Genomic DNA, 27,551 nt, shown 5'->3' with positions numbered 1-27,551 from the left:
GACTCCCTGGACACTATGGTTACTGTCATGGATATCTTACACTGAAAAGAACATATTAACTACCTATCCTAATCTTGTGGCATAGTGCCTAAGGTGCCAGACACTCAGGATTAGAACAGTGAAGATAGCACTAGGAACCATCAACATTGAGGGGGCTTTCCTTATGAGGGACCTATGAACAACCTGTGTGTCTATTATGACCTGACCCCTATTGAAACTAAACAACACAACATCTGTTTGGATAAGTGCCTTCTTTATGCATAAGGTAATGTCGCTTGTTACCCACCATGCTTTTGTACAGTGCTGCTTCTGATTTTGAACAAATGCTGTGTTGTGTTTACTTTTGTATAATGCTACTGTGCTTGAAACTATTGGCTTTAATAACAAGGTGACAATATCATTGAGACATTTTCTAAGTTAATCAACTGGTATTTGTGTTAATTTCTCACCAGCAATTTGATGAATAATTGATCTGCCAAACATAATACTAAGGAATTTTTAAGTGGCCGTACCCTATTCGATGCTACTGTGAAATGTGCCAGTATGGTTCACTTGCATTTACTAAATGCATTCATCTCCTTAATTAAATTAAGTGTCTACAACTGACATCCAAAAAGACAGCCTCTACCTTTGGATTTCCAGTTACTTGAGAATTCTAAGCAAATTGGTGCAATGTTATCAACATGACAGTTTCCTCTATAAAAACTTCGTTTTTCTCCCACATTAAAGATATCCTAGGGAATACTACCCTGTTCCATTTGTTCATTAGATATAATATTTCATCTACGCTTACTCCTGACAACCAATTTCAGGCCCAAAACAAGAGAAAGCAACAAAAACCTTGGTAGCTTTAAAAAATCAATCTTTGTTCTTTGACAAAACAAATAGAAGGATAGTGTTCGCCTCTTTGAGATGAAAGAGCTGCTTTTCTCATCTTTAGGCACTGTCATTAGAGCAACAATGGCTCCACATTAATGGGCTATTTTATAGCCTAACAAGGAAAGGAAGGACAACTGGTTAAGAAAAGTTAAAACATCCCATTTTGTTACCTATTTGTTGAAAGTCTGATCATTATTTTCAATATAGCACTTGGAGACCTCTTGTTCTCCCATTCATCATTTCTTCATTTATCCTCATTTTCCCCAGTAATAACTGTAGATAGGAAATTATCTAAAAAGAACACATGAGAGTAAAGAATACTTTTTCTCTTGAAATAAGCATTATACAGTAGCTGTTCTTGGGAGTTACGAAAGGAGGAGTAAAAGTACCAATATATAAGATAATAGACAAGAAACAATAAAACAAAACCATTAACAAAACTAGAACCAAATCTTAAAGCAGTTTAATAACAATGGGAATACCAAGACAGTACATAGTTAATCCCATGATTGCTCATTTGCATAAATGAATTGGCATTGATTTTAGTATAATTATATATGACCATAACACCAATATTATAACTTATAATCTTAAGATATGTATATATATCTTATATATATATACACAATCATATATGTCTCAAACTCCCAGTTGTTCTTTTGATGTTTCTCTTCTCTGTTTGATGGGCTGAACTGCGCTTTTCCTCCAAAAATCATACAACATCATTTGAAGTACTGACCCCTTAGGATATGACCAGGTTTGGAGATAGGATCTTTCCCTTGAAGCTAAAATGAGATTCATAGGGTAGACTTCCACACAAACATCCTGGAATCCTCATATGAGGCAGGGTTTGGAAACAGATCTAAAGAGAACTCCACTTGTCATTGATGAGAGGTCTGGAGATTACCCTTCTTTGTATTCTCTTAAGGGAACAACCTTGATCTTGGAAGCCCAACCTCCATACCTGTGAATAAATAAACTTTCTCTTGGTTAAGACAAGGCCTGTGATATTTGGATATAAGTCTTAGCCAACTAGTATAACATTTTTTTTTGTCTTCTTGCTCTGTCAGACAAACACCCAGTCAGTTAAATACAGTCTTTAAGCTCATTACTCTACCTATACAGATGTCGTTGGCAAATTTTCATCTCACAAGCTCTTCCCACACTATGTCTCATTGTCAAGAAAGGGAATCACAGTGGCTCAATGGCTCAAAATTAGCAGTTGTCAAAACATATCTTAGAAAAGTTACTTATAGTCAATGAATTTTATAATTTATAAGAAGTCCGTAAGTATACTGTTGATGGTATCTGCTGACATATATTTTGTCTCCAGAGTTAGCAGTTACTATCTGGTTCCTAGACATAACACACTTCACATAAAAATTGTAGAAATTTGCACCTCCATAGAATCAGACAGTACTGGGATTCAAAGTATATCCTTTGCATTGTGGGTATATTTACCTCCCACCACTGGATCTCAGCTTCTTTATATCTTTGAAAGACATTGCAGAATCTGCTCTAATATGTTTGGGAATATTAAATATTATAATCACAAGAGCATGTATATTAGCACTCTGACACAGAGTAGAATGCTCATGGCGTGCTCTTTCTCACCTCTCTTTTGTAAATTCTGGTGCACCTGGATTCTTATTTCTACTCTGAGTTTAAAAATAGGTATTCTCTTTCTCTTTCTCTGTCTCTGTCTCCTTCTCTCTCTCTTTCTCACATACACACAGACACACTACTTCTCTCTTCCTCTGTCTCTCTCTCTTACTCATACACACATACAAACACACACTACTTCTCTCTTCCTCTCTCTCTCTCTTTCTCTCTCTCTCTTTCTCTCTCTCTCTCTCTGAGCTGAAAAGATGCTTTGTTAAGACTTTGAACTAATTACTGTTCTAAAAATTTAATATCAATGTCATTACTAGTCTTGTTTCATTTAGTGCTGGCTAGTGCTTTTATCTTCAGAGTAATTTGGATTAATAACCAGTCCGTGAAGTCAGTCACAGTTATTTTATTCTTCATTGGAATATAGACAAAAGCAGAGTTCTTATTTGGCATATCACCATAGTAACTGGACCTCTTGCAAAATAAGGAACTGGTCAGTATTAATGGGTTTAAATGAAAAAAGTGATTATACTTTGTAAGGACCCACTGTAATTCTATGGGCAAAATCAATGGAAAACTGATTTACTTCACTCTATTGGGAATGACCAATTCATAATATTGATATGTCTGAATTATGTACATGTTTGTGTACTCCATCAACACACATGCATATGTGTGCAAGCACACACTCACAAACATACACATACAGAGGGGGGATTCAAAATTCAATTTTTTTTTCCCAAAATGCAACGCTATGTGCTTGCTTTTCGGTTCACTTAAGATTTCTCCTACTGGCTCTCTATCATTCTATTAAACTCCCTGCATACTGCAGTGCTCAAGTTAAACACAATTTCCTGCAAGTCTTTTCTGAATTAGATGAGCAAAGATAATTCATTTTTGTTTATTTTTTCTTCCAGTGCTTTGTGTGTTTCAAGTGGCTGGCCTTTGGCAGGTCAATGACGACACTATTCTTTGGTGTCTGAAAGTAACTCCTGCGCACAGTCTTTGTGATCTGCTATGACCTCCCGTCATTATTTCATTCATGGAGGACATCTCCACTTCTGTAGCAATTCACGGATATGGAGAGAAATGCTCAGACATATTTCATTCTCTTTTGCAGTCAGATGCAGGCAAAGTCATGAGAGGATGAGACTTTCATTTTTAATCCCATCAAACCTTTTCCCTATAAGTCACAAGCTCCCCCCTCACCACCATTACTGTCTCTCTTTGTTTCTTGGTCCAAAAAAAGGAGTCAGAGCCAATTTAGATATATGTGGCTCTAATAATCAGGATGAGCTGGGAGAAGGAGAGATGCTTCTACCTTAATCTAGAGTTCCTGTGAATATGTTACGTTGAATGTCAATAATAACCTTACCGGTGTGGTTAAAAAATCTTTCCATGGTCAGACTATGCTTTTGGTCCCAATTTAATCACAGAGACCTTAGGAGAGTAAAGCAGATATACATGAGATGACGGCACATAAGTTATGAGAATGTTACATCCAATATGACTATGTTTGGAAATAGAAAATGGAGTCACAAACCAAGGGATCTAGGTAATTTCTAGAATTTGAGAGAGGCTCACATTCAGCTGACAGTCTGCTATGGAGTTCCTTGTGCTACTGTAACAGAGAATTGTTTTCATTCGGTAGCCCGAGCATCATCTGTAAAAGCAGCTGAAAGCAGCTTGTGCATACCTTGGTTTCAGCACCCAGTTTGTCTGAAGAGATTCCCAGAAGATCCTGATGGACTTCTGAATATATAAAAAGATAAATTTGCCTATTTGAGGGGGGGTATGTATGTAGTAGGAGCTGCGGGCTGTGTTCCTGCCGCCCCAGCTCCTGGTTGCCTGGCTAGCTTATGCCCCGAAATAACAACACACAAACTGTATTCTTTTAAACACTGCTTGGCCCATTATATCTAGCCTCTTCTCAGCTAACTCTCGCACCTGGACTAGCCCATTTCTAATAATGTGTGTAGCACCCCAAGGTGCGCTTACCGGGAAAATTCTAGCCTACATCCATCCTGGGTTGGAGTTTCATCGCATCTGCCCCAGAGAGGAGTGCTATGGAGTCTGAGCTCACTTCCTCTTCCTCCCAGCATTCTGTTCTGTTTACTCCACCCACCTATGTTCTAACCTATGAGGGCCAAGCAGTTTCTTTATTTTTTAACCAATGACCTTCCTCCATCACATTTATTTATTTATTTATCTATTTATCTATCTATCTATTTATTCATTTAACTTCCCTTTACATTCCAACTATAGTTCTCCCTCTCACCCCTCTTCCAGGCTTCGTTGACCCTGCCAACCACCCCCCTCCCCCCTGACTACAGTCCATCTTCATCTACTCCTCCCCTCAGGAAAGGGCTCCTATGGAGAGTCAACAAAGTCTGGCACGCTATGTTAGGTCAGAACCAAGCTCCCCACTCCTGAATTAATGCTGAGAATGGGCTCTGAAGCTTCACCACTGTCTCCCACATATGGTAGACTTAGTTCAAGCCAATGGAGGCTCCACAGTTGTCGGTTTAGAGTCCCTGAGTTTCCATGAGCTTAGTTCAGAAGTCTCTGTAAAGTTCTCCCTCATGATCTTGACCTCCCTTGCTCATATATTACCTCCTCCCTCTCTTCGACTGGATTTAGAATTTGGCCTGGTGCTTAGTTGTGGATTTCTGTATCTAGTTACCTCAGTTACTGGATGAAGACTCTATGCTGACAGTTGGGGCATTCACAAATCTGATGACCAAGGACAGCCAGTTCAGACATCCTCTCCACTATTGCTGGGAGTCTTAGCTGAGGTCATCTTTGTGGACTCTTTGGAATTTACCTAGCACCAGTTTTCTCCCTTACCCCATAGTGGCTCTCTCTATCAAGATCTCTCTTTCATTACTCTCCCTCACCATCTCTCTCCCCCTGCACCTTCCAGTACCCATTCCCTCATGTTCTCATTTCCCTTCCCCTCCCTTTTACTACCCCCTTTAGATGTTTTGTGATGATATGAGAAAGCTAATACAATGGCAGAAAGGGAAATAACTAACTACTATCTTATTTACTTTTGTGAAACAGTGTAATATATTCACCGGGTTCATAAATTAGAGTGCCTTGTTCTATGTGCTGCAGTTGCAGTGAGAAACACAAAAAGTAACAACAGTTTGCTTAAACTGTTGATTTATTATTGATTTTTTACTCTTAACTATCTTTATATGTCAAATCTAAAAGCCCCTAAAAGGTGTAAGGTGAGGTTGGAGAAGAAAGGAGTAGTGTTATGTAAAAAGGTCATGATTAATCACTGTTTTGTCTGAAAACAAAAGAGAACTACAAACCAAAAAATGTAAGCAGCCATGAAATTTGGGAAGGTCAAGCAGTGGAATCTCCCCTAGATAAACAGAAAGCCACAGTCTTGCTGACATGTTACCTTCAAGCCACTGAAAACAATTTCACACTCTTGACCTACTGTGAAGATACTTGGTATAGCTGGAAGACAGGATTATGATAGTAATTTGATATAGAAGAAATGAAATGAATGCTGTCTATAGTCGTGTATCAGAAAATAGACTTGCTTTAATCACCTATCCTCAAGGCCAGGCTCCATATTTAGGTTTGTTGTCCATTCTGTGTCTGAAGATTGATGTCCTTCTGGCTACAACTATTTGTACTCCTCAACTAAATTCCTCTATTTACAAAATATCGTATTGCCCACAACCAGCAATATGTGAGGTGTGTTGCCTTCTGTCCATGTGACCACCACGAAAACCTCCATCAACTTGACAAAAGCAATTTTTGAATATCTTAGTCATCTGTAATTCTTTCTACATAGTTCCTTTTCTTGGGAAAAAGTGGCCTGAGGAAGGAAACCCATTGGTCACCATCTTTGGGGACAGCACAGAAATGGTTTCTTCTGGCCAAAGAATGCTCATTCAGCTCACGTCTTCTCTTGTCTTTTGTACTTGCTCTTTTGGAGGTGATTGATATTACTACGACGTACAGTGCTCAAGGGAAAGTTTACTATGTTGGTTTATAATCGCAAAAGCAGTATTTTGGAACAGATGTTGAAAAATGAAATGTTTTGATCTGGGTTAACAATACTCTCTGAAAGATTTTTGTCCTAGCCTATGAAAGAGCAGAATGTAATACTGAATTATCCATGGATAACCCATAACGATGTCTTTTTAAAATTCCAAGGTACGCCTGAGTCAGAGCTTCCATTGATTACCCTTGAATATGCATACTTTCATGTGTTAATTCAAGGAAACGAAAAATGTTCACTTGCCTCATTTATTTTGAGATGGAGCAGCCGGGAGCTTCCAAAGAAATCTGTTTTACCTCTGAGCCATATTGATAGACTTTCCCAATATGCTCCTCAACACACAGCGAGAGAACAAATAAGGAACCCAAGAGTCTGTTATTTCTTATAAATGTGTCTACAGTGAAGCAAATGGCATTGTCCCTTGGAGGGCTGGTGATCATGTTTTTGTCAGTCTCGGTCTCCCAGCTTCTCAGCTCTCTGCAGTGTTTGTTTTTATCCCCCCATTTCCATTATGATTCGACTTGCTTTCTAGTTATCAGCCCACCCACAGGCTTACTAGTCTAACTCCAAATATAGCCTGGTGTTCTTTACAATTCAGGAAGCATTGAAGGCACAACATTTAGGAAAAGCCAGCTGAAATTCAATGTTTATTTACACTGGAAATTTTCTGTTACAATTGGAGATCTGGAAAGAAGTAATTTGACCACTTTGAGGCTTTTGACATAATCGACCAAAGTGGAAGCTGTTTCTATTTAGCATTGCTTTTCTGAGTTTGTCTTTCAATCTCTTTATTCACAATGACTTTCGAAGTGACTGCCTAATTTTGTCTATATTTAGTGTGTTAAGAAGGTATATTAAAACCTATTCTAATTTCTGGAGACATAATCGCATTAGACTTGATTATTTTTTTTGTAGAACTACTATGGAAAATCTTTATGTGAGTTGGGTTTACTTTAAAGCAGCAAGTACATGAAATTTCATATAGAAATAAAAGACTAATGAGGGGACTATAATCTGCTACAAAAATGGTTCTGAAAGCAAACAGACATATAATTTTATTTGATTTACTAATGTCACATTTATATTGAATAACTGATAAAAACAATAACATTATTTTCAAAATGATGCAGATGATATCGACACATTGCTGATTTCACTGTTATAACATTTTAACATAAATTCATACAACTCTATGTAAAATTTTTGCTTTTTAGAATATTATAATTGAATACACAGCCAGTACCTTACACATCTTTAGCTATAGTTTCTTCAGTTACAAATTGAGAGACTAAAAGCAATTAAATCAAGTTCTCTCTCTCTTTCTATCTCTCTTTCTGGTACATACACATCAAATGTAGGTTGTCGTGTGTCTGAAACTTCTGTGACCATGATTTAGTTGGAAGTAGGCAGAGGTTGCTAACGGGGGGAAAAAATCAACCTAGTTTTAAGAAAATGAAGCGAAGAAAACTGCATTTATTTGGGCTCATTTAGGATTTCAAATTGAGAAACACAGATTTCCTCAGAGATTTCACAAAATGGTAGCTCTTTTTACAGCGCTGAACCTCAAAGTTGGAAGTGACATCATTTGTTAGTGGAAATTATTTTTTTATGTTTCATATATGTGCATTGCATTTATAATATTTCCCCATATCTTTCTATCTTTTTCTATTTCCCTGAGCTCCCTCTCAAATTCATGGCCTTTTTATTTAATTATTATGATTATATATGCATACAGATATATGAGTAAATATAAGCCTTCTGACTCCATTTAGTGTTGATCCATATGTAAACATTCTTAGGATAGGCCACTTGGTATTGGATAACCGTGGAGAGTACTTTTCCCTAGAAAAGACTATTTTTCCCTGTCTCAGCAGCTATTAACTTAGGAATCCTTATTGATGCTGGCAAAAGTTGAAATGACTTATAAGGAATGAATTGGATAAGCTATCAATCTGTTTAGTTTTGGGAAAGACTCTATTATACAAAGATGGTAGAGATTGAGAGATTCTAGAATAATATTTTAACATGAAATCGCACATCTCTATCAATGACTTAATCTCACATTTTACACTCAAATTCAAGACAATTCATATGTTAGAACAGTAAATTCTTTAAGGTCCCCAAGAATAGAGATGGTACAAATGTGCAGTTTCTTGGTTTTAAGAAATGGATTCTAAAATTTTAAAAAACTATGTTCTTGGTTTTCTTTTATCTTTATTTTTGTATTGTGTTATTTTCTCTGGGTTTTAAAACATATTCTAAGGGATACTCTTACTCTTCTTATTAACTGGAGTTGTTACCAATCGTATGTAATTCTAAGTTTATTTTATTTTTCAGATGGGTGCCTATCATATGGCACATTACAAAAACCTGTAAATTCGTGGAACTTAACATTCATTTAACGAGTTTGCCTTTTGGTTTATGTACTGTAGTACCTCATCCACTCACCTCTCTCAATAAGTTAGAATATTTCTTCAGATTTGATACTTTACCTTTTGTGTTTGTGATTGTGAATTCTTTGGGTCATCCCTTCCATTTCTTTATTCCTTCCGTTTCTCTGTTTATTCTGGAAGGATCTGAAAGTGCGTGAGTCAGCTTTTGTAAATCTTACTTGGAGATGTACCTGTACTCCAAGGACAGGGTACTAAGAGAGCAAAGTGATTCAAAACTTAGAATTTCAGAAAGCTATGGAATCTGCAAGCTTAGTAAACAAGTGACAAATAAGCTTATTCATCCATATAATGAAGGAGTGATAGGGGATGCTTTAAAGCTCCTTGTTGATGCTAATAGAAATTAGACAGAATCATGGGCCTCTAGATGATCATTAAAGCTGTTTATCTCAAAAACAAGGATAGTGAATACAATTGCCAATAAAGAACATGTAACTGAAACAAAGCAGAATGTTGATGTGAGAACACACTTGATATTTATAGATCTATACATTAACACAAACACTACTTACCTGTTAATGGCCTTCATATAATGTTAAATTAAAGATTTTAAATACTTTCTCTACATATATTTATGTATTTATTATTGTTATTTAGATCTTTTATTAATCAACTAAGAGTCATGGAAAGGATTTCTCATGAACTAAATATTACACATTAATTGATCTTTACTCGCTTTTTGTTGTGATCCTGTCAATATGGATAAGCATAAACCTATGTAAATCAGAAAGATAAGTACCTATAACTATAGTCAGTAATAGCATTTGTAGTAAATTATTCATTACATGTAGTGAAATATTATGAGTAGTGTATGAATCATCACTTATATATAACTATTTTTATATTACTGTTTTGAATGATTTTATATATATATATATATCCAGAATGATAGATGAATAGGATAGCTAGATAGATAGTAGCATATATAGACACATGAAAACTAGATTTATAAGCACAAACAGAGATGAATTAATTTAGTTTATTTATTACTCTTAAGGTTATAACTTCTGACTATGATTATCATAGCTATAACATTTTATCTACAACCTTCCATAGGATGATGTAAATTAATTATTTCCTCAAGAAATACCTGCTCTATTTTAAAAACTACCCTATAGACAGAGGGTATGGATACGTATACAAGTTAGTTTCTGCTCCAAGAAGATCTAGTTAGGTAGAAGGGCTTGACAGCATTTGAATATTAAGTGGTTTGGTACTATAACAGAAGCACAGTGTACGATAGTAGCAGCAAAGTTGAGTGAGACCCATGCTTTCAAGGGGAGGAGAGGAAATCCCAGAAAAATTGTTTGAACCAAATATTGAAATTGATGAGGAACTTAGCAAATAACCAGTAGCCAGGATGTAAATAGTTTAAGCAGTAATATAGTTTAAGCAGCAGCAGCAGCAGCAGCAATAACTACTGCATCACAGTACATACAAAGTCACTGAAGCATTCCATTAAAGGAATATTGCTGCACTGGTGCTTTTTGGCAAGAAAGGATGAACTTATGGTTGAGTTAGGGATGGCTGTACCCAAGCTATAAAATAATGAAGCTGAACATGCACAGTGAGAAATGCCAGGAAGAATGTAAGACATAAAAATGTAAGAAAGATTGGAAGGAAAGAGTATTTAATGGTATGTCCAAGGAGTCCTATGAGGTGACAACCGAACCCTGAAGCAGAAAGGAGAAGCTACATGTGTGAGCCTGGAAGAAGAACTGCAGATGGCTTTGGAGACACTGAAGCAGGGATGACCTTGTCTCATGTGAGGATGAGGAGTGGTGTGAGTTGAGTAGAACAGGAGGAGCAAACAAGTGACAATCAGACAAGGTAGAGCTTATAAAATAAAGAAGAAGATGTGGATTTTAATCTAGGGCTGATTGAAACCCCTGTAGAAACAGACAGAAGATTGACATGACCTTGGTATGTTTTGCAAATTCACTCTGAGGCCCTTTGAAGCCTGTGTTTATGGAATGAGATAAAAGAAAGAATTTCTGCAGGAGTTCAGAAAAGACATGATGATAATTTGAGCTGAAGTGGATAGGACTAGAAATATAATAGCGCATTTAAGACTTTGCAGATGCTTATTATGTCTATAGTTTTTGAAATTTTATATATTTCTAGCGAGAAGATGGAAATTAGTTTGGATATATTGGCAGCGTTCAGGTTACAAATGCATTTCCTGGTGGTATTGGTACTAAAATTTATTCTTCTGGCATTGTAAAGACATTAAAGTGTTTTAAGCAGAATAGGAGAGCATGCCGTAATCAGATTTGAGTTTTATGGAATTGTTCATGCTGCAGTACTATGAAGACACAATCGAGAGAGGAGGAAGGTTGGAGCCAGAAAGACCAGAATTTATTTGCTAACACTGATGCTCTTGGGAAATGCAGAGTGGGGTCAACAAAGGGATGTGTGGTAAGCATTCAGCAGAAGGATGGATTGAAATTCATATCGAATAAAAAGCCTGGTGACTCATGGAATGCCAGGGAACAAAGAAAATGAAGGCATGTAGGATGACATACATTTTTTTTGTGCTTGTCTAACACTGGTGATAAAAAAATAAGTTATTGAAAACAAATTAGCCAGGAAGGGGATAAGGTTTCGTTCATGAGGTGAGGCTTGGGATCTCTGGAGGTTCCAGATGGTCTGTGTCTCTTAGCCCGTGGGTGTATTTGCTGGGACAAAATACCTGACAAGGCAACCCAAAGGAAGAGGGGCTTGCTTTAGCTTTCCCTTTGAAAAGACACAGTTCTGTATGGCAAGGAAGGAATGAAAAAGATCCATCTGGTCACATGCCATCTACAGTCAGGAAGCAAAGTGGATGTAGATATTCATCTCACTTTCTCCATTTTATTCAATCCTGCATCCCTTCCACAGAATGGCATGACCCATTCCAGGGTGTGCATCCCACATCATTCTAACCTCCCTTCAAATACCAATAGAGACATGCCTGGGGGGGGTGTTGCCTAGGTGAAGCTAAATCATGCAGGATTGACCATCAAGATTAACCATGTGAGTAGGGAGGCAGAGCTGGAGAGATGGTTCAGTGGTTAAGAGAACTGGCTGCTTTTCCAGAGGTCCTGAGTTCAATTCCCAGCAACCACATGGTGGGTCACAAACATTTAAAGTGGGTTTTACATGGTATGTACTCTCTTGTAAGCAGATATTAGCTGTAAGATAAAGGATAACTATGTTACAATCCATAGACCCAGAGAGCCTAAGTGACAAAGAGAGTTCCTGGTAAGGGCACCCAGATCTTCCTGGGAATGGGAAATAGTAGAGATTTTGTGATTGGACTGAAGGTAGTTGGCGATGGAAACATGAGCAATCAGATTAGGGGTAGAGGGACGAAGTACTGAAAGATACTACTGGGAAGTGGGGGGTACATTTTAGGGTCAGAAAAAAATCTGGCACAAGGGAATCTCGCAGAAATCTAAAAGGAAGACCCCAGCTTAGACTCATAGCAATAGCTGATATGTAGCTTGAAGTGGTAGTCTACTATGACCGGATTGGTGCCTAGTCCAATTGTCATCAGAGAGGAGTTGTCTAGCTACTGATGGGAACAGATGAAGACCCACAGCTAAACATAAGGCAGAGTTTTGAGAATCCTGCAGAAGAAGAGGAGAAAGGAGTGTAGGAACCAGAGAGGTCAAAGATACCACAAGAAAACTCAAAGAATAAACAAACCTGAGCTCATAGGGACTTGTAGAGACTAAACGGGAAGCAGGGAACCTACATGGATTGATCTAAGCACTTTCTCTGCATATATGTTACAGTTGAATATCTTGGTCCTCTTGTGGGACTCCTAACAGTAGGAACAGGGCTATCCAGGACTCTTTTAAAGGCTTTTGAGACCCTACTCCTCACCTTGCCCAGACTTAATACCTGAGGAGGTACTAAGTCTTACTAACACCTCCTCTATTGTAAAGAGATATGGGGTAGCAGTGGATTGGCAGGTGGGAACAGAGGGAGCTTGGGAAAGAAGAACTGGGAGAAAAGGACGAAGGGAAAAATGGGATCAGGATGTAAAATAAATAAATATGTTTTAAAACTGATTAATTGTGACTGTGAACAAGAGAAGATGAAGTCAGTTTACAGCAGATTTTTTAGATGAAGAAGGAAACTTACAAACAAGTATTATTGTTGAACACTTTCTTGGGAATACAACAGCAGTAATTATCATCTTAATTTAGCATCTGTGTTTACCTGTAAGAAACTCTCAGCATTAGGCCTGTTGATATCCCTTCAACAAAGGTGTGTGTGTATGTGTGTGTGTATCTGTAAGGAGAGAGAGAGAGAGAGAGAGAGAGAGAGAGAGAGAGAGAGAGAGAGAGAGAGAGAGAGAGAAAGAGAGAGAGAGAGGGGAGAGGGAGAGGAAAAGAAAGGAGAGAAGGAGAGAAGTGTTATTAGTATCTTACCTGGGATTCTGACAATTCCCCTTTCCCTTCTCACAGCTCTATGTAATCCTCCTTGATCTATATTCTGCTAGTGTCAAACTGTTCTCAACATGTGGATTGGGACCCCTATGGGAGCCTCAAATGATCCTTGTACAAGGATCACAGACCACTGGAAAACATAGATATTTACATTATGATTCCTAACCATAGCAAAATTACACTTATGAGGTAGCAATGAAAATAATTTATGATGGGGGGGAATCAACACAATATGAGTAACTGTGTTAAATGGTGGAAGTATTAGGTATGTTGAGAACCACTGACATAGAGGGTAAAGGTTAACTAAGACTTCAATGTAGATATGAGTAAGCTGTCATCCATGCTGCGTGGGTGAACTCGTTTGATTATATGACTGTTTGGGAAGCATTTAAACTCCTGTAAGTTAACCTTCATCTGTGCTCCTACAAGTAATTTCAATAAGCACATTGACTCATGCAGCTAGATTTAGCTAGAGTCACTACTATGGCCAGTAGCTGGTCCTCTATATGGGGTTAATAGATATTTGCTCATATCTCCTCAGGAAAATTTCATGCAGCAGAATTGATGACAGAAAAAGAATGGAGCCGATAATATTCTGGAGATACTCTCTCAAGGCTTAAAAATATCTTTTGATTTTGTTTTCAGGAGTGGGGATGGAACCTAGCCCTTCATGCATGCTAAGCAAGCAAACAATCAGCCACTGAGTTATGTTCCTTTCCTGTGCAAAGTCAGATTTGTAGTGTACACTCGTATCTTTTGGTTAAAAGATATGAAGATAGCTTAAAATCTCTATATCACCCACAAGCTTTGGTGAGGAAGTGAGTCCCTTATGTGACAAGACAAAGCCTTCTAGTGGACTTAGTGGGAAGAGATGATTAGGAGTAGAAGAATGAAAAAAGAGACCATTTGAGATAAAATAATAATAAATAATAAATATAATAAAATGATAATAATAATTAGAAAAATGCATCTGAAATGTGATTTGGGTACCACTCACAGTAGGGATTTCTAATAAAATATACATATCCTGAATCTCATTGAGATCTGCTGGATCAAAATCTTAAGGATTATGGTACCTATGTAATCCTGCGATGCATTTAGAGCTACATAGAGCTTTCCTTGAGCTCGTTGCCATTATTTAGCTCAGAATTCTGACTGCTTGAAGGAATCTTCCTGCTCCTGGAGCAATTCACCTTTCCTCACTAAAAAAGAAATTCTGTTTACCAGATACTTTGACGTAAGCAAATCTGCTTTCAACAACTACCAATTGTCTACCTTAGAATAGAATTAAACTTATGAAAGCCAGAATCTTAATTGTTGTTCCATGGAAAGATGATCAAATAGCATCCTGTGTGTGTGTATGTGTGTGTCATAGACATTGGATATCTTCTACAGTAGTATTTTGCCTTCATTTCTGAGAGAAACTCTTTCACTGAACCTGGAGTTCATTGAAATTCAGGTATCTACTTGTTCCTACCCTCAGGCACAGACCTCCTTCTCCAACTTTTGTTTTGTTTTGTTTTGTTTTTGTTTTTCAAGACAGGGTTTCTCTTGCTTTGGAGCCTGACATGGAACTAGCTCTTGTAGACCAGGCTGACCGGTCTCGAAACCACAGAAATTCGCCTACTTCTGCCTCCCAAGTGCTAGGATTAAATATCTAGTGGGAACTGGAAAGCAGAACCTCTTGCTTGCTTGACTGATACTTTACCAGTTGAGGAATTTCCCCACACCAAGCAAGTAACAGTTTTGTTGTTTGTACTGGTCATTGTGGTTGGATTTTTTTTTTTTTTGATTTTTCTCTTCACTCATATTTGCATATACTGTCAATGAATTTATGGTATACCACACAATTTGTGTCACCTATTGAATATTTAATGGATGATAGCTCCTATCAGTTTTTATTTCATATTATTGCTATTGTTTGCATTTTCCTAGGGGAATCATGAAATTAAAAAATAACCTCACTAAGAAATTTTAAAAATTATAGTACTATAGAGGTAATAAATCATACTCATTGTATGAGAAATTATTTTAAAATTCCCTCTTCCAGGATTGATTCTTTCTCTAAAGCAAAAAGGATAAACTGTTCAAAGGTTATAGAAAATGAATAATTATTTTCAAAAGTAAATGCTAATTTCAAAATAAATTACGTTGTACTAACATGTGACCACAGGAGATAGAAAGTATAAGACTATTCTCTAAGGGCCACTATCTTCATGTAAAAGCTATATGAACAGAGGAAGCCATTATACTTGAAGGATGCTACAATCAAGATTCAGAGAATGTTGATAGTGAATTGGAAATCCAGGCTGGTGGTTGTAGGATAATGCAGTTAATCAAATACACTAGCTTCAGAAATTCTGTCATGAATGTTCTGTTCTGAGATGTTCCCCAAACAGAAGTCTAATAACCCTAACCTAAGGTGTCTTCCAGGGCTGGTAATGCTCCTTGACTTAGTAGGGAATCAGCTAAAAACTTCAAGCAGAACTACTGCAAACCATAGGAAGAAATTGAAACCAAGTGAAAATATTTTGTTCTTGAGTTAGGAGCCCCCCCCCCAAAAGCAGATGTGCAGATCCTGCTGATATTGAATTTGTCTAAACACTTTTAACTAAAAAATATATTTGACCTGTTTTTGCTTGGGGACTGAAGTGGGCACTGTCTGAGTAAAGTACACAGAAGAACATGGTGTCTTTGGAATTAGAAGCTCTGCCTGTACTGAAAGGGGGGCATTCTCCCCATGCATCTGGTGATCTATTATAGGCTAATAAGCCTTTGGCTAAATCTGGCCTGCTTCCTGCTGCTTATCCAATTTTGTAAACAAAGTTTGAATCTCACACAGCCCTTCTCATCCTTTTATATGTCTCCCACGACGACTTGTTCACTTCAGCTCCCGAGATAAGTACTGCAGCACAGACAATATGGCTCTCAGAGGCTAAAATATTTATTATTTGGCATTTTAAGAAAATGTTTGCTGCCCTTATCATATATATAGTACAACACACATGGGGGATTTGGTAACTTTTCAATAATCTTAAAATATATTTTGGGTAAACCTTCGGAAGATTGATTGAAATCCCGAAGAGTCAGTACTGCTGATGCTAAAAGGCATACTGAGATAGAAACCAACATTCCACTTTTACTTAATTACCATGTGCTTGAGATACAGTTTGCAAATTAAACACAATATTTTCTTCTTCTTCTTCTTCTTTCCTTCCATTTAATGGCAGTTGGCTCTACTTCAGTCTGTAACAGCTGACAGCATAGAGTATCATAGCAACTACTGACTTCACAGCTCCCTAAATGTTTAGGCATAGAGAAGTAACTTTCAAGATTAAAACAATTAATAATAATAATAACTGTAAGGTATGTATTGCAATGAATATAACTAAATATAATAAATAGGTATGCAAATATAATTATTTTATTTTTATTTGAAAAGAATACAAAAAAGATCATGGATATACATACATAATAATTATATAATGATAATGATTGTATAATAATGTAAAGCAATACATAGGTTATATGCATATCTGTGGTTGTTTTTTTTTTTTTTTTTTTTTTTTTTAAGATAGGATTTCTCTGTAGCTTTGGAAACTGAAACTAGCTCTTATAGACCAGGCTGGACTTGAACTCACAGAGATCTGCCTGCATCTGTCTCCCAAGTGCTGGGATTAAAGGCAAGTGCCACCACTGCCCAGCTTTTTATGCATATCATTAAGCAATAATATTCTAAAAAGAACTACTATGATGATATATTATTACAGTATATAATAACTATATGTAACTATAATTTACATGTGAAGATATACTCTCCACCTCTTTGTATTCAATGTATATGGTAATAGTTATTATTACCATATACAGACATATTATTACATACAAACATATTCTTAATATATAATATATAATTTTGTACAGAAATTATAACTCTAGATATAATAATTGTCATAATTATATATAATATTATTGTTAGTATTTATTTTGAAATACACTATTTTTTTCTTTGTATTCTCTGTCTTTCATTTGCATGCAAAATTCAAGATGTCATTGTTTTTTACCACTGAGTAGTACTCTAATATGTATATATTCCACACTTTCTTCATCCATTCTTCCATTGAAGGGCATCTAGGTTGTTTCCAGGTTCTGGCTATTACAAATAATGCTGCTATGAACATAGTTGAACAAACGCTTTTGTAATATGATAGGGCATCTCTTGGGTATATTCCCAAGAGTGGTATTGCTGGGTCCTGGGGTAGGTTGATCCCGAATTTCCTGAGAAATCGCCACACTGATTTCCAAAGTGGTTGCACAAGTTTGCATTCCCACCAGCAATGGATGAGTGTACCCCTTTCTCCACAACCTCTCCAGCAAAGGCTATCATTGGTATTTTTGATTTTAGCCATTCTGACAGGTATAAGATGATATCTCAAAGTTGTTTTGATTTGCATTTCTCTGATCACTAAGGAGGTTAAGCATGACCTTAAGTGTCTTTTGGCCATTTGAACTTCTTCTGTTGAGAATTCTATGTTTTCTGGTAAATATGTATTTATTGTAAATCAGACATATCACGTATTCTTCTTTTTAACTTGACGTTGGGTAATATGCTTCAGTTTGTTTCTCCTGATCGTCATGGTATCTTAGAAGTCTGCCACCATGGGTGCTTTGATAAGGTGTCAGTAAAATAAGTACTGGAGGGATTTTGTTTGTTGTCTCTTGAAAATGTCCTCAGCCTTTTAGAGTTTTCTCATCACAAATATAGGAGGAGAATGTGAATGCTCATAGGATGAAGCCAGCCGACCCAAAACACCCCAAAGGAAGTGTGGATGATGGAGGAGTAATCAAAACACCCCAAAGGAAGTGTGGATGATGGAGGAGAAATCAAATCTTCCAGAAGGAAGTGTGGATGATGGAGGAATAATCAAATAAAACTTTTTCCTCTCTCAATATAATAATTTTATTAATTATTTTGGAATTTTACACAATACACGCTGACCACACTCATTTAGTACATGAACTAGTGGAGGTGTCCTTGGACAAGGGTTCACTGATGTGACCCTCTCCTCAGCTTCCTGAGAGAAATGGCTTTTACTGTAGTCTGAGAGCAGCTGCCTTTGTCTAGAGAGTTTATGAAAGCTCTATTTCTAAAAGATAGGATGACTTCAGACTTCTCACCCTTGTTATGTTCATATTTTATTGATGAAATTCCTAATTTATGAAGATCCGTAACTTCAGACTTGCTTTTAGGCTTAAAGCCAACTCTACAAGATTCCCAAAATGTGGAACTCTCCCACATATTCTGTCCCCCCATTTTTTCTCTCCCCATAATTTTTAACTGCTCTGACTTCTAAACCAGCATGAACACATATACTGTGTATATTCTTTACAAAATCTTATTTTTCCTCCTTTTGTCACACTTGGGACTTTCAGTGGCTTTTCATCATGGTCTTAACAAAACCTTCTTCTTTACTCACTCAAAGCCTCAAAGTTGAAGACAATGTTTGTTCTAGAATGTTCAAGGCTACTCTAAAAGCAGCTGAAATGAAATGAAATGACTGAAATGAAAATGTGACTTTAATTCCATTTGCTAAACAAATAAATATTTTGTAATGTGTGATTGCACATTTGTTGATTATAGGAAACAATAATGGAAATTAATTGTGCATCATAACTATGATTTTTTATATATATAATATATACCACTTAGAATTACTTTAGGTACTTGTAACATTTTTGCATAAAATGGCAAACTTCCAACATTACTTCAGTCAATACATTTGTAGGCTAATTTACATTGTAATAGAACTAGATTGTGTATCTTTGAGAATTTATTAAGTATAAGTTCATTGTGGTAAACATCCAGCAAAGAGTGAACACTAAGCATTTGTAGAGTTGGTAATGGGTATAATGTTTGCGTATTGCCAAAGGAAACACCCAACCCATCTATCAATAGGAAAGAATCTTATTTGGAGGCATATTGGGTCAACCTGTTGGTATCTGTGCCCTGCTTTAGCATTTGCTCCATTAGAATCAGAATTTTAGTGGTCCATGTAATCCCTCTGTCCTAGTTTCTGTGTGCTCTTGAGAATTCTCACTTCTTCTTGTGACAAGACAGTCATCATTGAATACAGAGGTCACAACACCTGGTTCTCAATATTCTCCCAGGGAAAATATGGTAATATTAATATTCCACCTTGAAGGATAACTGTGACAACATACTTCCCTGCTGCAATTGAGCACATCTGTTTCTGTTTTCTGCATAATACTCTTGTTGAGGTTACAGATCCTGGAGCCAAATCATCTGTGTTTAACTACCAGTACCAATATTTATTTTAATATGAAAAATAATAGTAGTACCTTTCGTTGGATCATTGTGAGGAGAACTTGAAACTAAATGCAGTGATTTGAAATAGTTCTGACTCCCTAGTAAGAGGGGCAAAAATGTTATTATTTCCCATATTCCCTAACCCATGTGATGAATGTATTAAACAAAATAGTATAGGCCACATAACACCCTAGTATTGTCCCTGAAATTTCGCTTCCTTTAAAGCCATTAAAATCCTGTTTTTATTCACAGCATACTTTCAGAGATGATTGCTAGAATGTCAAACCCATTCAGGATGATGACCCTTTTCATCCCCCCATTTGAAACAGAAAAGTCTGGAACACATACCCCATACTAACTACTGCAAACTGTAAAAGGAAGCTCTCTGAGAGTGATAGAAGCAGTAACTAACCTATGGGTATACCCAGAAATATTAGAAGGGGGTTTGACAACAAATTCATTTAGCAACATGTTTCCCTATTAAGGATGATTACCTCCACCACCATGGGTCTTTCACCAGGTTTATAGTACCAGCTGTGAATTTTATTCTCCCTTGTAGACTGGGCTTTAAAACAATGGTTTTAAAATGATTGATTGCTCTCATAACCGCCATACCACTATTTCACTAATGGACAGCTCTTGCCTGGGAGGTTGGTATTGCAGCAAGCAGGCTCGAGCACTGGGTAAAGCCACTGATGACTATTCTCCTCCAGTGGCCTGTGTCGCAGCTTCTAGCTGTTGAAACACTGGTAGGCAGAAACCTTTCAGCTCAGTCCCAGCTTTCTTCCTCCACACTCTCCAACGATCTGGTTCTGCCGAAAAACCAAGAAGATTAGCAAGAGCCAGAGTTGTTTGTCAGGCTTCTGAGTATTCCATGATCAGTCACTCACAGGAATTCATCTCACTGCTGGCACTGAGATTTTCATTTACTAATCTAAGATTATCAAAGACAACATGGGTTAAACAGTAGTTTTGATTTTTTGAGACCTGTATCTTATTCTTGACAGTGTCTAAATGCTCTACAAACTCAATAAATACCTATGAAAATGAAAGAAAGGTGTGAAGGAGGAAAAATAAATGAAAGGAGGGAGGAAGAAAGGCTGTTTAAACTTTTAGAACTCAATTATTAAAAAATATCCAGAAACCAGAGCTATAAACCAACACCAAAAATATCGAAGGAGATTATGAAAGAACTGACTGATTTAAAGTGAAGTTTTTGTTCTTCAAAAGAAAACTCAGAAAATATTAACATTTTATATACTTGTGTCTGGAATAAATTTGCCACACACACCACAATGTACTGGATAGAATAGGACAGAAATTACATTTTTCCATGAGTAATTGAAGGTGTAGTTCTTCATCAAAATATTCATTTCTTTCACATTTGTGCTGTGTTATTTTTCTCCATGTTCTTCCTGAATTTCACTTAAGACTCCTGTGCTTCATAAATGACTTACCTTTTAAGCCTAAAACTTTCTCATGGCCAAACCCTGGACATGACATTTTGTCCTGTTTCTTCCTCTGAAAGGAAAGGAGACTGGAGGGCTACAGATGGGAAGAATTAAGTGTGAATTACAATACTGGTCTATATGTCACTCTTAGTGAACTGAGCTATAGATTCCCTTAATAAAAAACAACAATTAGTTTAAAGTTAAAACCCAGTCAAGACAAAGATATTTGTGATCTGCAACCCATAAGAGTTTCTAGGGTAGAAACCCTACTTCTGTGTTTGGGAGCTTGAAGGAGATGCTGTGAGGTTGTTGGAGCAACCTTTCATCAAACACAATGCGTTAAAGATGGAGAAACAAAAGCAATACCTTCAAATCGTACTGTGTATGGGCTTGACCTCTCTGGGCAGCTCAGGTTTGGTGTCACATGCTAACTCTTAGCCATGTCGTCTCTTATTATACAAACTGTTAATGCATGTTGATCAAGGCCTCATAAACAAAAAATATATCTATAGCCATTAGAGTTAAAATTCCATAGCCTGGACTTCTTATAAAATACTTGGGGCCTTGGTCTTAATAACAAAATCAGGAAGGAAGTCAGGGATTTTATAGAATATTGGTTTGCGACACGTCCTTTGTTTTCAATTGGGATATCTCTAACAAGACTCCATGCTCATAGAAAATATACAGAGTGCTTCTACCCCCACTAGCATTTATGATCTTCCCTTGACCAGCGTTGCCCACTCACTGGCACATGTGTTGCAGAGAGGCTTCATGATTCACAGTTATCAGTCAGATTTCACAGTCTGTTTGAGGCTCAGTCCTCATGTTGCATACTCTATATCTTTGATGAATATTTAATGTCATGTAACTTCCATGGCACTGTCACAAGGAAAAATCTTACTGTTCTCAGGGCGCCTATGCTCCCCATGCTCACTCCATCCTTTCTGCTATTATTTTATCACCTCTTCCTTCCCCAGTATGTAGCATAGTTGCACTCAGACCATATGGAGTCTTTTCAAATTGGGTTCTTTTGTTCAGTAATAATCATGTTCATTCACTCACTAATAATCATTGAAGATTTCATGGCTTGAAAGCTTATTTCTTTTTGATATTGAATAATATTCTATTGTCTAAATACACTATGATTTATTCATTCATCTCCTGATGACCATCGTTACTGTCTCCAAGATTTCAGACAAAAACACTACTATAAATTTCCATGTGCAGGCATTTCATAGATAATTTATTTTGTCTCAGTGGCTCGCATCGAAGAGCAAGTTTGGTCTTTAAAGCAGCTGCCAATCTGTGTAGCAAAGTGGCTTGTCATGGCTTTATAATCTCACTAAAATTGAGTCAGAGTTTATCGGCACTTATGATATGGTTCGAAATAAAGCACTTTGCCTGACATGTTCAAGGCCTTGAGATAAATTCTCAGTATCACAAAAAGAGAGGAAATAGAGGGAAGAGAGAGAGAGAGAGAGAGACAGAGACAGAGAGAGTGAGACAGAGAGAGAGAGAATGTTTCCATTGCCCACCATCCTTGCCAGCATGTGGTGTCAGTGATTTGGATATGGCTATTCAAATCAGTGTATAATAGTATCTCATTTTGTTTCAATTTGCAATTCCATAATGTCCTCTGTAATCCAATTCAACATCTTTGCAAGTTAATTGTCTTTTGTCATCTTTTAATCCACCTTCTGTACCCTTACAAAATATTTGATTTTGAGTTCTTTAAAATATTTTCCCATAGAACCATATTTTTTTCTATGATCTCAGAAAGATTTAGATGAAGTCGATATTATCCTTTATCTTATTTCAAATGTGGGCAGTGAGCTGAGATGAAGTCAATAAGAACATTGAGTCCTCTAGTTATGGTGCTTGCCTTATGGACAGAAATTTGTCTCCTGGACCTGAGTTATACCCATGGACCTGTTGTTGATTCTCTCAGGATAATGAAAAGTCCTTGTGTTTCTGAGGAGAACTGATTTACTAGAAGAAATCTAACCGTAGTGATTTGGCCATAGTAAAGTTTACATGACCAGAAAAATAGACACATATTTCTGTTTATTAGAAATATTTTGTCAATTTACACGGTGATTTTATTCTTAATTCCTAATTGTTGAAGGAATCTTAAGTATGGTTAAGTCTTGAAGGAGAGATCTAATGAGTGTTTCGTTAGTAGAATACTATACTAAAGTGCACATTCAAGTTAATGCCATGACTCTTGGGAGTGTTTGCAAAAAAAAAAATGTTAGCAGTTTGAATCTTTATGAACTAGAACCCTTGCAAAAGAAATCACTTAGTCAGGATAATGTCATCCTGCATATTCCCCTAGATGGGAGACAACTAGCCTGCCTGGAATGAAAGAGACAGTTCTCACTTCATTAGAATTTTATATAGTGGTTATCATGATAGTCATCAACTCATTATACAACAGGGCATATCAAATTGTTCTGAGTCAGTGAGGACACATACTCCAGCAGGGAACAGGAAGCAGAAAAAGGGCTTTTTGGGTGAGAGTAGTTATTAGTTTTTCTATGGAAGAAGGAAGCTAAGAAATGTTCTTCAATTTTTCCTGAAACTCAACCTGTGCTCCTACATGCTGAATTCCCCAAAGGACCTTTATTCTCTTGCCAGTAAATTCATGAAAAGAGAAAGACGAAGTCTTTCTGAAGGGCAAGTAAATGGGATTCTCAGTAGGAGTGGAGATCCCACCAAAGCAATCATGGCAACACTGCAGGGAATTAATCTTTGTCCATTTCCATACCAACCTTCTTTTGTCAAATGGAAGCTTGTGACTTCTGCCATCTAGTTCATAGCAAAGCCATTTGTGAGTAGTGGTTAACTTGGTATCCTAAGACTACTTAACATTTATTTCTCCATCTGACTTTTTTTTTTCCTGTTAATTACAGCATTGGTAATTTTAAGAACTACCTGCTAATTTGAATTGCTTAAGAAACAAGACATCAATAATGTTTTTAAAGTTGCAGAAGAAATGATATTTCCTAAACAATGAGTACTACTAACCTATAAGGTCTTATGTCATGATCCATATTTTTAAACATCTACTTTTGGCTTTATCAACTAAATTTTATGTTTTTTGGAGAAATCATTCGTTTATGGCAAGCATCTTACAATGTGACTTAGGCTTCAATTCTAGATCTAGATAATGTCTTATCACTGGATATTTGGCTCAAGGAAATGCATTGGTCATATGGCAGATTCAGAATCACACCTTCTCCTCCCTTTCTGAACTTGTATTCCTGCTATGATGCTGAGGACATTGTTCCAAGAAAGCTACATATCTCACAATTTGTAGAATGCTTTTAATTAAATGAAAGCATTTGTTTGTGTGTGTGTGTGTGTGTATATATATATATATATATATATATATATATATATATATATATAATCTTAAAGTTAACAATTCTTTCCAAACTCAGAAGTAGTAGCCTCATAAGTCAGAGTTGGGTAAACAAAGGGAAAAATGGAAATGAGAAAGTACTGAATTCTTAGGTAGGAATATAATTTCAACAAGGAATAAGAAGACTGTAAATTGTTTACGATTAATGGGGAACTGTTGAGTAGAAGAACTGTACATTTGAAAATTTAGTTTACAGAACACAAAGTGTAGTGTAGTAAAATTTGGCTGGAGAATTTGGAAGTGTATTACTGAGAATAATTAACTTATTATAAATATGGTTTTCCCTAGAGGGTTGATTTGCTGTTGTTACTTGTCGTCTTTGGCATTGGTGTTTAAATTCACCAAATACACTGTGTGACTTAAAAGTTAAAAATTAATAATAATGATAAAAATAGAAAAGAAACATATGGACTCACAGACTGACGAGTTTAGAAGTTTCCAAGCCCAGATTTCCATGTAATTGAGGAATGCCTTCAAAACATTCCTCAGAAGTGGTCAATATATCCTGAATGGAAGAGAAAGATGGACTCCAAATATGATTTTCCTAGGTTCCTGTAAAACCCAGTTTTCTGAACAAGCAAGAAATTCTGTAAAATATATGTGTTTTATGTCAAGGAGAGTACAGACTAGCCAAATAAACTCCTTTTTGTGTGATAATCTCAACCAGAGAAAGCCGGTTATCATTGTCCCCATGTAACACTGCCTTTTCTTTACCAATATTCAGTCAGACTCATAGTTAGCCACTTGCCTCTAATTTTTGCATAGTTATGATATTCTTTGCTTATTCATGATCTTCTACGTGTGTGGTCCCAGTTTCTCATTATTGCTACACATTATGAGATTTTTTTAAAAATGATTACTGTACTTTCTACTTCTCAAAATAATTGGTACCAGTGACTTCAAAGGACTTACCTTTTAATTGTTGATTTTGCTATTACAGAATTTTTTCATTTTTATTCATATGTCTTAATTGGTTATTTTTATTAGCTAATGATTTCTTTCATAAATTTTATGCTTCAATGTTGATTTTTCTTACTGAACTTAACTGAGTATTCTCCCACAACCTGTCTACTCTATATTATTTCATTATGCTTTTCTTCTTTCTTCTTCTTATTCCCTATTCTTCATTTCTATTTCCCATATTAAGCATGCCTCTTAGCATTTACTAAAGTCTCACACTGAGCTAGTATTGTTCTAAACATTTTGCTTTTCATATGGGCAAACCACCAACCCTCGCAGATAATACTCTAAATGTTTTCATAAGATATCTTCCCCAATGCTCTCAGATAATTAAACATATGTTTGTCTGCCCAGTCTTTTTTTTTTTCATAATTTGTCATCTCTTGCTGCTGTTGAATGTGACTCTCTATAAAAAAAATTTGATTGCTCATTTTGGCATTTTAAGTAGTCTAGTGTTACCTCAGCATGTAATGTAGCTCTGAGGATTCTGTGAGGTCATACACACGAAATATAGAACATAGCTTTGTCATAGACATAATATGGCAACCTTTCTTTTTCAGTAGTATTAAATCAACTGTATATCACAGGAAACATCCCATTATATTTTTAGAGTAATTTGTGCTGTCGTCCTTCTAGTGGGGCCACAATCCTCAATGCAGAGTACATTGAGTTAACAAGACAGAGATGTCCTGGTAAAGTAAACAAGCAAATTCTTGGATGATAGGCTCTTAGATATTCTTTGACGCTAAATACTGCTCATTTACTTTTTGACCAGCAGATACAAAGATCAAAAAGCAATGAAAAAAAAAAAAAACAGTCTTAGTCATGGTTGATCTGGCTACAGACAGTTCCTCCAAACCCCTCACACACATATACCGAATACAGTGTTGGTAATGCCAAGGAATTGGATTTTTTAAAGTGTGCATATGCAGAATTATTGAACAGGACTTGGCAAAGTTCAACACAAGTGCAAAATCTGTCATTATATTTAAAGTTGCTGAGCAGTTAAGGGTGCTTCCTGATCTTCCAGAGGACAAGATTTCTTTCTCAGCACCCAGTTCAGCTATCTCCCATTGCCTGGAACTCCAGTTCCAGAGACCCCAGCACCCTCCTTGTCCTTCAAGAGCAGTGAACCCACTCAAGACAAAAATATAATTTTTAAAAGTATAAAAAAACACAAGTTTGATAAACCCACATGAGCTGGCTAGCATGTGTCTTAGTGGGAACAACGAGAATTAAAATGCATTACCATGGGAACAATGAGCCGAGCACGACTTTCACGTTGTTTCTACATTGCAGTTGAATATCAGGTGGGAAAAGTAGCAAATCCTTTGTGAGACTGAAGTAAGTCAAGTTTGTGCCAGGTCCAAAGACATTGGTGAAATGTGTGAGAATGACCTCAACCTTAGATTTTAATTTTACTTTGAAAAGTAGTCATGCCTCATTCTCATAAATCCATAACTTTTTATTGTCTAGTCAACACTTTTCATTTATGTCTCATGTGGAGCAGTGAGAATGCCTCTTGAAGACAAATATAAAAATGCTATTGATTTTTGTGTTTTCTGAACTTAGGAAGTCAAATGCTCTCTTTTTCTGTCATCCAGATGATACCCTCTTTCTACAACAACAGCTCTTGTTGACCTATAGCACAAAAGTGGTTAACCATACTCACTGCTCTTTCAGAGACCCTGGTATGGTTCCCATCACCAGTAAACATCTGTAACTCTAGTTGCAGAGGACTCTGATGGCTTCTAAAACTCTTAAAAGACGAAGGATAGCAGCTGTTGACTGAGACTGTGTATGTGTCCAAGCAGAATTAGATTTACATCTTTTAAATGAGGTAGAAGACTGAAGAGGAAACATTTTCTACTATGTACCTTGTTATGAAGTTCAATTAATCTGATAGTTAAGAGTCAGGGATTCTCAAGTAGAAGCAAATGTTAAATTAATGTGTATGCTAGTCAGAGGAAGCCAAAATACCTACT

This window comes from Chionomys nivalis, chromosome 6 (genome assembly GCF_950005125.1).
Source record: "Chionomys nivalis chromosome 6, mChiNiv1.1, whole genome shotgun sequence".
Classification (NCBI taxonomy): Eukaryota; Metazoa; Chordata; class Mammalia; order Rodentia; family Cricetidae; genus Chionomys; species Chionomys nivalis.
Note: the sequence above shows the minus strand (reverse complement) of the source record.